Raw genomic sequence first — 12,923 nt, forward strand, 5'->3', positions numbered from 1 at the left:
GCACAGGAGAGGGGGGAGGGTCAGAGGGAGAAGCAGACTCCCTGCGGAGCAGGGAGCCCGATGCGGGACTCGATCCAGGGACTCCAGGATCATGACCTGAGCTGAAGGCAGTCGCTTAACCAACTGAGCCACCCAGGCGCCCTCCCTTCTTTCTTTTCTTCCTTACTCAAAATTTACTAGTTTGTCTTCCCATTCACTCAAAACTTTTGTTTTTTGTTAGGGAGGGGAAAGGAATGACTTACACTGAGCAAACTACTCACCAAAAATATATATATATAAAACATATGATTATATATATGATCTAATACAAGGGTTCTTAAAGTGCCATCCCTGGACCAGCAGCATCAGCGCTTCCTGGGAACTTGTAAGAAGTATAAATTATCAGCCCCTATTCCTGACCTGCAAAATCAAAAACTCTGGGATGAAGTCAGCAGTCTATGTTTTAACAAGTCTTCCAGGTGGTTCTGTGAACCCTCACATTGGAAAAACATTGATCTAATGCAATTGTCCTAATAAGCCAGCCAGAGAAGCATGATTAGCATTATACAGGTAAGGAAATTGGGTTTGAGAGGTTAAGTGACTTGCCTGAGGTCACACTACTGCCTATAAATAGCCAGGCTCGGATTCAAATCCAAGCCAGCCCAGCCACAGAGGCTGGCTCAAGTCCATGCTGCCTCCCAAAATGCCATAATGCCATAATAATCAAGACTGAAAATGGCATCTTACTTCTCAGAGATAAGAGTTGTATTCTAGCGGCCACCTGGTACCAGGGCTGGAATACAGGGCTTGGAATCACTTGGACAAACATGCAAACCCTGACTGAAACCAGAGCATTTCCTAGCTCTGTGACTGGGGAATTTGTTCAACATCTGAGCCTCAATTTCTTCATCAGTGTAACTTTCACTTGATTTTATTTTCAAATTTTACCAAGAAAAGTTCCAGAGAGTTCTCTTTTCATTTATGGAAGAGTACATGACACTGAGGCATGGAAATTCTCTTACCCCCACTCCTGAAGATAAACTTCACGTTCTGAAGCTCTTTAGAAGCATTCAAGTCCTATTGCCCAAGAGGAGGAGTGTAATTAGCTGTTGTGTGTAAAGGAAAAGCAGGAGAAGCTGTAAAATAGATGTGTTATTTCCATACCCATAGTTATGAACAGACTTTCTTACCACCTCAACCTTCCACACCCAGGGTTATGAACAAACAAACTTAGCTCCTCAATGATCCCAGCTCAATGGAAGACAACAAGATCTCTTATCTGATACAGGAGAAAGTGGAATAAACACTTTCATGTCTAGAAACGGAAAAGGAAAATAGCCCAACCATTAGCTGACATGCACACACACACACACACACACACAATTGTGTTCAAATCTGCAATGGACAGACACCAGAATGGAGTCTGACTTGGTATTTCGCAGATGGTTGGAGCTGTGGAGCTTGACCCCTGCTTAGCACTGAAAGAGTCAAGAACATAGAGCTGTCATCTTGGGAGAATAAGCAGGGGCACACTTTTCTTAGCTCAGGTCTAAATGGAAGAAATGTAACTTTTTTCATTCAGTGAACTTTAGTTTCCCCATCTGTAAACAAGGATGAAATGAAATAATGTTTCTAGAATTGAATTGAGAAAAATAACCTTCATAAATTCAATTTCATTGCCAACTCCTATTCATTTTTGCAGGCTACCTAGAGAGCTGTGTTGAGAAGGGTTCTGAAGCTCATTGTCACAGCTGATTAATAATGAATAGCATGGACATGGTACAAGGGGATAGAGGGTTGTCTTTAAGATAAAACTTTAAGATAAAATACAAACTACTTAACATGGTTTAAAATAAAGACCTTTGTGATTGGCTTTTGCAGGCTTTCTCCAGTTTCATTTTCTCTCTCAATCACTCACTTTATCCTCCACCACCCAATCTTCTCTAACCAAAATGAATAATTTTCATTGCCTCTGAGATAGTATTACAATATTGTGTGTTCAGCCTGGAATGGTCCTGCTCTCTACTTTTCTTCCTCCCAACCTTTACCACGTTCTCATTTCCCATGTACACATGGGTGCACACACACATGCCACATTTTGCATAGCTTGTACCAAGATTATATCCTCCTGTGGTATGGCTCCTTAGTACCCCATGATATCCCTAAAGTGTGATTATTTGCTTGCTCATCTTTCTCTTCACTGGACTACAATCTCCTATGTCAGAGGTCCTGTGCCTGCTGTCACCCAATAGAGAGCACTATGCCCCACCCAGATTAAGCTCTGTGTAAATATTGTTGAATTAACCAAATTAATCAGTGATATATGCCTAAGATAGTCAAGTTCACAAAGTAAGGAACTGGAATCACTGACTTCTCCCTACACAAGCCTGAAGCTGTATGCAATTGAGTTATTACATCCGTGGCTTGGTTTCCTAACTATAAAATGGAGAAATAACAGCGCCTACCTAGGGGTGCTGTGAGTAAATACATATATGGAGAACACTTAAAAAAGTGCTTGGCACTTAGTAAACATAACATAAATATCAGCTTCTAGTGTTATTACTTGTGATCAACCAGTTGTTTTGAAATCACAGTATCTGGACAATTTCTTCATCTTGGTCATAACAAGATAATGAGATTGAATATGTGAAAGTCTTTAAAATTAAGTAGTAAAACCAGGAATAGCAACTTTAGCACTTAATTCTCAAGTCTGAGCTCTCTCCACTGACATTGCTTATGCACTAACCAGAATACCTCATTTCTTAAGCACTTAAAGATTATGCATATAGATCACACAGTAAACTGAAACTGATAACATAAAGTGCCACACATAATACAACCAGTCCATGCTGTTTTATTGTATTGAAACACATGTTGTTTTCTACCTTTGCCTGTTCTAGGCTGGTAGACAAAACCACTGCCTCCTATTATGCGCACTACCTATTGATACATTAAAATATTAAATAATTGTGATTGGTTATAGCCAATAAGTCATTTTTCTCACTTTATTTATTATCATGTATTATCACTTGTATAATCAGGATTTTGATATTCTTGAAACATGATTACTTAGCAATATTGAGTATATGTATGGTACTGGACTATGAGGAAAGTAGATATTGGGTCATGGCTGACATCTGATTCAAACTTAACTCTCAAGAGCTCTCCTTGCTTTGGTGCTCAAATTCAGAATGAATTGAAACTCTAAAACAATGACACATGTTCATTTCATACAATACACATAAAATAGCATCAACTGAGGAATACTGAACATCAAGGCCTTTAATAGCCTTACATTCAGATCAAGATCTTCATTTTTCCCTCACCCAATGGAAAATGACACAATATCCAGGTTTCTTGCAGAATCAAAAGTCAGTAATATCTCCTATACCAACAATAGTTGAAAAACCCACATGTAGATCCATTATTGTAAATCTACAAAGATTATAGATTGTAAAGACAGTGGGAGAGTGAAAAGTAACGTTGGCCTTAAATAGCTGATAAAACTATGATTTTATGAACTCTTAACAGTATGTTTGCTTTAAGTAAGTTTCTCTAGAAATAAAAGTTGTCATTTCGTATAAGTAAAAGGCATGGGGACAAACTACCGCTTTCAAAAAACTCAATGAACCAGTCCCATGACCCTCGAGCAGAAACTGTCATTGATCTTTTTAGCTGTATGCCTAGCAAAGAGAGAAAAACATAGTAGACACTCAAGAAATGTCTGTTGAGTGGATCTTGGGTATTAAGATGGAGAATATCTGATTCCTCATAGGATTAGTCAATTCCAACCAGATATACACTTCATTTCAAAACACTTCTCAAGTGGTGCTTAATGTCATAAACTGCTATATTTTCTCCATGGAATGGCTTTCAATTTGAAGACCCAACAAGTTTAAATCCAAAGTTCATGATTCCAGGTAAGTTTTCCTTTAAACAGCATAAAATGAATCAGAACTCATTGGCAAATAAGCAAAGTAAGAATTCAAATCTCAGAATAATTTCATTTTCTGAAGGAAAATGCCTCTGCACCTGCACACTAGCCAAAACAAGTATGGTCAGATAAATAAGCAATGAATAGGGAATACTGATACCCTTCATGGCACCCCAAGAAGAAAGAATATAGGAGGAATGACTGAACAAGTTCACTCCCTCAGAACCTGCATATGATATTGATACCAGCTTAGCAAACAGGAGGACAAAAAAGAACAAAAGACTCTGTTATTAAAAAGGATCTATGAGCCTACAGAACCCTGCAGATCCTGCAGAATCCACTTGAAAAGGTGCCGAGTAGTGAGTCTGTCACCACACACACTCCGTGACATATGGCCAGTAGGTTGTTGGTAAATATTTAATACACTGAAACGCAAGACCCTGGTGCCAAGCTGCTAGGGTTACAAAAAGGTAGAGACGTTCTGACAAAGCCAGGGCTGCTGGCGATGGTACTGCTGCGTTACAGAGCTCATATCTGCAGACTAAAATTAAAGCTCACTCCATTCATATAACGCAACTCCCGGCAGGAGACCTTGGTAGATTTTCTCTTTAGTTAAAGCTGTCTTGTACGGTTCACCAGCTTTAGCACAGAGGGAAATTATATTGTTGGACCTTCACATCTGTCTTACATACTCTACAGTAACTCGAGTTGCTGTTTGGTCTTAGAATTCCCAAGTCCCCAACCCAAAAGTAGTGTTTACTTTTTGTCAGATTTGTCACAATCTCCTTATTCCGATAATGTGGGAGAGATTCTGTGCAAGCTGGCCCAAGGTGAGAAAGGAAGTCTGTCTGATTAGTGATGTATTAAAATTTTTTTATCAAAGTTCTGAATTTTGGATGGCTATAACAATGGCCCAGTTCTTGTGCAGCCCTGAAGAAGTTTTAGAGCATTCAACAATCTACTAAATTGGAGCATTCATCTCTACTCCCTACCACCCAATACTGTTGACTCAGACCAAAAATTCAGGTCACAAAGAAAGTAACCAGACAAGGAGAGAAATGTTAATAATATTATTAGTTACTATTTTTGACTGCCTGTTTGTACCAGCCCTGTGCTAAATGTGGTGGGTACATTATTTCCTTTAATCTTCACAATAACTTTGTGTTAGCAGGTATTATTATCTACACTTTATAGAGGAGAAACTGAGACTCAGAAAAAGTCATCTGTCACAGTTGGAAAAGCCCAAAATTAGAACATAGGTTTGTCTGATGTAAAGCTTATGCTCTTTGCCACCAAACTGTGATGATAGAATCTCTGAACAGTCCTCCCAGGGGAAGGGTCCTATGTGACCAGGCAGGTTATACAGATGTGAGCAGCAGGCTGAGAGTAAGATAGAGACATAGCTACAAGAACTATTTTTTTTTCTTTAAAGTAAAAAAAAAAATGATTAATTGCAATTGAAAGTTTGTCATAATATCAGGGATACAATTGGAGGAAAGTTGGGGGTGGTACTGTGGTGAAGCCAAAACTAGCAAAGACTGGGTGAGTCTCATGAGACTAGATCACATCCCAGTGTTGACCGTGTGCTGAGGTGGATCCTAGAACAATGTTCAAGACCAAGTGAAAGAAATCTGTTAACTATCTGGAATCAGCATGTAACAGGGAGCAGGGCTAAGGTTTAGAACAAGGAAAAACAGACAAAAACAATGATGAGCAGAGCCCAAGGAGAAGTTGAGAATTTAGTGAAGGGACTGCATCTCACCAGTAATGAACTTTGGCTGTGCTGAGGGGCAGGTCCTGCACTTGAAGCTGTATAGTTTATGATCTTGTTGCAAGGAACATCTTCTAAGAAGGTCACTGGAGAGGGGTGGCCACAAAGTACATGATATTTCTCTTTGGTTTCAGTCTCCCCTTATTTCCTGAGAACAAAATATATGTAAGACACACTTAAATATATTTAGCTGCTGGGGGATGAAGGCCTTTATTAATTATTTATGCCCCTCTTAGTATCTGGTCTTGGCATCTGTTCTTACCTCATTGCAAGGCAAAGCACCCTCTAGCCACCCTCCCCCTGACGCCCCCTCAACACATACAATATGCCCAGACTGGTTACCCTGGTTAATGCAGTGGTCTTTAGGGCACAGTCTGACTCACAGTCCCAGGGTTTTCACTGGGATCTTAGCTCCCAGCCAACTAGCACGGCTGCCTGGAGGTCAGGTGACCAAGTCTGTGTTGCATTACTCATTGTCAAAATTTCAGCCAAATGAGGAACATATGTAAAACTTATAGGCATTCTGGCATCACTCTTAATTAGTAACCACGATCTGAGCATTTGTTATTTAAGCTCATTTAATTCCAGCCAGATTACAGTGTGTTGCAATGCAAGCTGCCTTCTGCATCATCATGCGAGGTTCCATTAGCAGGCTTCAGGGAAGCATGAAAAGTCACATTCAATCATTTCTCAGAGCATACTGTCCTGAGCTGCAGGTAATGTGAGCTACCGGGGCCACAGCTCTGGCCATGGTGGACCACCAGGAGTCGCTATCAGTGAGGGACTGCTAGCTAGCACACCTCAGTGTGCTGCATGTCTTTTTAATTTTCCACCATATGTTACATAATAAACATCATTTAGGAACCATGATCTTGTGAGTGTGTACTCATTCACCCAAGTCATCAGAGAAAAAAATTTTTCCCAAAAAAGATGGTGGGATCAGGAAATGCCATTGTTGACCTGGATGGAGAGTGGGATACCTAATGAAGATTAATGAATTTTAAAAAATAAAAACAAGTGTCAAATTATGGGTTCAAAGACTCTCAGTTGGCCATGTGGTTGCATGTCAGAGGGCTTGATATACTGTGGTCAAAATGTTACAGCTCTTTCTAATAAAATCTAAAACTTCTGAATGCAAAATCTGGCAGAGGTGGTCTCTCCACAGACATGCAGGGCAGTCTGCGCCAGAGTTTGCAGAAAATCAGGAGGGCCAAAAGGACCAGGAAAGAGAAAGATGCTCAGTAAACTCTCTCTTCTCTTCCTTAGCAGGGAAGGGGGCGTATTTCAGGACCTTTGTATTTTGAGAATGATTTGGCTTTGAGGTTCATGTTTTGGGCTAGAAAAAAAACAAAAATGGAAAACCAGGGAAGTGTGGAATGGAGCCAAGGGGAACAGAGGAGTTACCTAATGTGGTTGGGAACAGTACAGTGTCATTTGGTCTATCTCAGCTCCCATCTGGGAAGTGTGAGCCCTGGATTCTAGTTCTAATTCTACTTCTGTAGAACTTGGGCCAAGTGCTGGGTCTCATTTTCCTTATTGACAAAATGAGGAGTTGAACTGCATGATCCTAAAGGTCTTTTCCAATTTGAATATTCTATTATTCTTTTAAGTGTTGAAGTCTGACTTCTCTATCAGACTTCCTCTTCTTAGTATTTGAAATAAGGCCCTGTTAAAATTTTCTCTATTTTAAAGCAAAAGCAACAAATATAACAACAATAAGCATTTAAGAAAGGGTTTTGGAACTTAAAACTTGTTTCAATGAATCAACGTGTTGGGGCCTTGCCTTCTTTGTGCTCAATTCTCTGATAAGAGCTGCTAGAGAGATAAAGAGACGTATGAAGTCACTTCCATCCTCAAGGAGCAGGCAAGCCAGTTGAGAGAACACACAAATACCCCTGAAACAATGGGTAAATGAGACAGTGTGGGACAGAGTGGAAAAATTGTGACAGGTCATCTATCAGTGCAAGGGATGTCGGAGAACTGAGTAGTCAGCATGAGCTGGAGTGATCTTAGATCTTGGAGGAGGTAGAACTGACATTGGGCTTTGAAAAGTATCTACAGAAGGGTGAGAGCAGGGGATAGCCTAAGGAAAGATGAGAAGTCATTTATCAATTACATGATGTATGTAGGCAGGAAGAGGGGCAGAAAAACAATCTAGATGGTAGAAAAAGAGTCATTTAAAGAAGCAGTGGGAAATAGGAGAATGATGTAGAATCAAAAGGAAGACCTTCAAAACCAGAAAATTTAGAATATATATCTATAGCTATCTATCTACCTATCTACGTATACATATGCATATATAAGTATATATGTGTATGTTTGGTTTTGAGCATAGCTTTGAATCATATGATGGTCTCACATTGCATTGGGCTGTTTTAATTTAATATTTTCATAAGTATCTTTCATGTATTATATATGCTGTATAAACATTAAATATCTGTAAAATAAATTTGAATCCCTGCCTTGTCACAAGTTACTTGGGTGACGCTGAGCAATTTATTTATCCTCTGTATAGCTCAATTTCCTATCTGTAAAATTGGAATAATAATAAGATTTTTATGAAAACTAAGGGCAGAATCTGTCACAGTGTAAGCACTCAATAAATGCTCTTAAGTAGATTTATCATAATATACTTAATTATTCCCCAAATTCAGGAATTTATGTTGTTTTCAACTTTTCACCATTAATAAGGCATTGCTGTTCACCTCAAAAAGCTTTTTTGTTTTTTAGAATTAGCTATTTCTTTAGGATAAAGGTTCCCAGAATTGGAATTACCAGAGTCAAAGGTGTGAATACTTGAAGATGCTTGTCACGTCTTGCCAAGTAACTCCCCAATGGGTTGTGCAAACCTGCCTGCATGAAGTATTTTCTTTACAAAGCAAAAGAGAAGTCTCCAACTTGATTGGGGTACTCAGTGTTGTTGGTTTGATTTGCATTTCTTCAATTACTAATGAAAATAAACACTGCCCATCTTTGTAAATCAGCAATATTTCCACTTCTGTGAATTATCTGTTCACTATTTTTGCTTTTGAATCTGTTGAAGTCTTTTTTTTTTTTTTAAGATTTTATTTATTTATTTGACAGAGAAAGACACAGCGAGAGAGGGAACACAAACGGGGAGTGGGAGAGGGAGAAGCAGACTCCCCGCCGAGCAGGGAGCCCGATGCGGGACTCGATCCCGGGACTCCAGGATCATGACCTGAGCGGAAGGCAGTCGCCCAACCAACTGAGCCACCCAGGCGCCCTGAATCTGTTGAAGTCTTGATTGCTTTAACATTGTTTCTCTTGGCATTTTCTACTCAGTTTGTACTTAGATGATATTTAGCAGACACTGATATATTTCCCCATAACTGTTCTCATATCATTTTTTCCACGTGGCTCCTCTTCTTTTTTTTTTTTTAAGATTTTATTTATTTATTTGAGAGAGAGAGAATGAGAGAGAGCACATGAGAAGGGGGAGGGTCAGAGGGAGAAGCAGGCTCCCCGCCGAGCAGGGAGCCCGACGCGGGACTCGATCCTGGGACTCCAGGATCATGACCTGAGCCGAAGGCAGCCACCCAACCAACTGAGCCACCCAGGCGCCCCGACTCCTCTTCTATGAGAAGAACATTAGCTCATAACTCCTTAACATCTATTCCTGGCAATTCTTAGTATCTGAAGCAATGCTCTGTATAGTAGGTATTCAACAGATACTTGATAAACCACGCAAAGAATGTCATTTTTTTCACCTCTGATTGTTTTCCAAAATTTAAAATTTATATATATAATTTATAACCCTCAGTGCATGGCTGTCAACTATAGTGACATGCTTTTATTAGATAAATGCCAAACTTATTTCTTATTATAAAGAGTATATCATTGAGGCTTTATCAGGGAAGAACAGTGTCTTAGTTTGAACTGCTATAACAAAAATACCATAGACTGGTGACTTAAACAACAAACATTTATTTCTCATATTTATGAAGGCCGGGAAATCCAGTATCAAGTCACTGGCAGAGAAGACTTCCGGTGAGAATCTCCTATCTGGCTTGTAGATAGCCACCTCTGGTTATACCCTCACATATCCAGGAGAGCAAATCTTGCTTCTTTCTCTTCTTATAAGGACACTAATACTATTATGGGAACTCTACACTTGTGACCTTATCTAAACCTAATTACCTTCCCAAAGCCCCACATCCTAATACTATCTCACTGGGGATTAGAGCTTCAACATATGAATTTTGGAGAGACACAAACATGTAGTCCATAACAAGTAATATTTGCTGATAAATCCAAACATATAACCAAACTATCTGGGCCCAGGGAATCAATTCCTTAGTCCGAAATATTAACTCCATTATTCAATAACCTCTTTCATCTGCAAAAAAGGGAAAAAGATAAGGCACTGTTTCCCCCTAATACTTTTTGGGCATAGAAGTTTTGATGCAGAGGAGTAATGAAGTGCATATTCTCCCGGACAGTCTGATGTAAGCAAGAGAAGCAGAGTGGCCTATATTTCATGAAGGAAACGTTGACAAGGGCCAAAATGCATGCTCTCAGCATTTGGGTCATTTCATTAGCATTTGTTATTTTTATACATTGGTAGTTATGGATGTCAATGGCATTTTAATATCCCAGAATGGTCATAGCACCAATATACTCATTCCCACTAATATTTCATGGCTCATGGATCGTTTTCAAATCAAGAGCCTGGGTGGTAATATGTCTTAACACTTTCTGTAACAGAGCTAGGAGGAAGAAAAAAGGATACTCTTTCCTGGATACACAATATACTCTCCCACTTAGTTTTTGATAACTAACATTATTTTTCATTTATTTTTATGAGATTTATAGGATACATTTCCTCCAGAGAGTTCTTTCAGAATTGCAAGTACTTAGGTGATTTGCCTGCATGCTATTAATTTTTACTTACTCTGTTATAGCTTTAAAGTATTTTAGACTCAGGGATTGCTGTGCCACATCCTTCTTAAAGACCTAAACCAAATGCCAACCCCCCACAAGTTTTTTATTTTATGGCTAACACCTTCATCTCATGCACCTTAAAATCAGAATTAATATGAATTAAGCTCTCATCCCCCCCCTTACATCATATTACTTCACAATACATTATACTTTGTTGTATGGAATGCACCTATTGGATTGTCTGCCCAACTTCTTACTATGAAAATCAACATCTTAGAAAGTAACAGGTCACAGAGTGAGATTCCCCAAACCCACCTCTTAAATTTAACCCACCTGTCCACAACTGATTGGCTCAAAAGTAGCCACCCCACAAGTTGGACCAAGCAGAGCCTTTCCTAAGAATTTAAAATTAGGAGCAAGACAGAGAGGGGAGACAAATGAAAAAGCATTTAAAAGATAGGGAAGTAGAGGACTAGAGGATGAAAAGACAGAGAGATTGAGAAGCCCTGTAAGAGGTTTGACTGTGTTACAAACACAAAAGTGGTGCTTTTCCATCACAGATTATCAGAGGAGCACAGGTGACTATGTCCAGGAAGAGCAGAAGAAGCAGACAATTAGGGAGGAGCAGAATCCAAGGAGGAGAGAGTCTTGATGGTTTTCTAGGTCCTGTGTCCAGTCTCTTCCCTAGTTCCACTTGTATTCTTGCCTGTGGCCTTAGTGAGACAAGCATTTCTTCTTTTCATAAATTTCCTCTGTTTAACTTATACCAGATCAAATTGGTTTCCTTTGGTTGCAGTCAAAAGCATCTCAATATATATGTGTCTCTGTCTCCCCAATGGGATCATGAGTTTCTTGAGGGTAGGGACTCTATTTTATCCATCTTGATTTTACCCTAACATGTCTAAAACAGTCCCTGGCAATAGTATGTGCTTGCTTATTATTGATGTTAAAATGCTGTTGAATCATCCAGTTGTTCAACATGTACTCATGAATATTGCATTGAGGAGACCCATTGTGAACATTTTGGGATAAATCTGGCAAATATTTAACAAATGTCACTTCAGCTTGGGAGCTAATATACTCCATCCACCTTTGAAAGATAATTTTGGATTATTTCAAAGCTCCTTTCTGGCAAAAAAGAAAAAAGAAGCCAGTTTTTACTTCTCTCAAAATGTTCCTTCTAACATAAAACAGTTTGTACCTACATATATATTTTTTTAAGTATGACTCCAAAATTTTCCAGTTCATAATAGGTGGATACCTACTCAATTTGCAAACATATGCTAAAGCCTTGCCTCATTCTAGGTTCTAAATCTGGGACCCAAATTGAAAGGAAAGGTTAACAAAGAGTCTCTGATCTTGAAGTATTCACTGACTAGTGGGAAAGAGAGTTACAAAAATACATAATTATAGTGCTGCAAAAGTTCTAGAGTGGAGTTCTCAGTGGAGGAAAGGATATAGAAATCCTCCCAAAGGAGATAAGTTTGGAACCAGATAATGGATGATAAATAGGAGTTTACTCATTCCAGCAAATAGGGAAACAGGAGGGGGAGACGAACCATGAGAGATGATGGACTCTGAAAAACAAACTGAGGGTTCTAGAGGGGAGGAGGGTGGGGTTAGCCTGGTGATTGGTATTAAAGAAGGCACGTTCTGCATGGAGCACTGGGTGTTATACACAAAAATGAATCATGGAACACTACATCAAAAACTAATGGTGTAGTGTATGATGATTAAAATAACAATAAAAAATTTTTAAAAATGCATTAAGTTGTACAAAGTAGAATATAAAATAACAAGGGTGGGGGTGTTGTTTAGGTTGATAGTGAAGGCCTTTATTATAAGTCACACTTAGAAGTTCAGAAATCATCTTGTAAGCCATGGTACAATGAAATGATGATTTAAAAAAAATGATGGTATAAAGTGATCACACACGTGTTTAAGTAATTATTTAATAGATGTCATTACTGAGAATTTACTAAGTGCCAGGTACTGTGATCAATACATCCATTACTATGGAATGCTATGAATCTATGGGAGAAAAATGACTCTTATACAACTAACTGTAAGAGGCATTATCTGAAATTATATACATAACTGGCATATGCTAGCTATCCTCAAAATGTTAGTTCTTTTTCCTCTATCTCAGCCTTAGAACTAATCTACTAGACAGCAGTCTCTTTGAGGGTGTGTTAGAGGAGGTCATCAAGAGGACATTACTGAAGGTGGATCTGTGAGCTGGACCCCAGCAATTGGAGGCTCCTGACCACCCCACCCCCGCCATGTCTTTGGAATGTACATCCCGCCTGCTATTCCCATACTAGCAGCTGTTTTGAG

This window comes from Neomonachus schauinslandi, chromosome 11 (assembly GCF_002201575.2).
Source record: "Neomonachus schauinslandi chromosome 11, ASM220157v2, whole genome shotgun sequence".
NCBI lineage: Eukaryota > Metazoa > Chordata > Mammalia > Carnivora > Phocidae > Neomonachus > Neomonachus schauinslandi.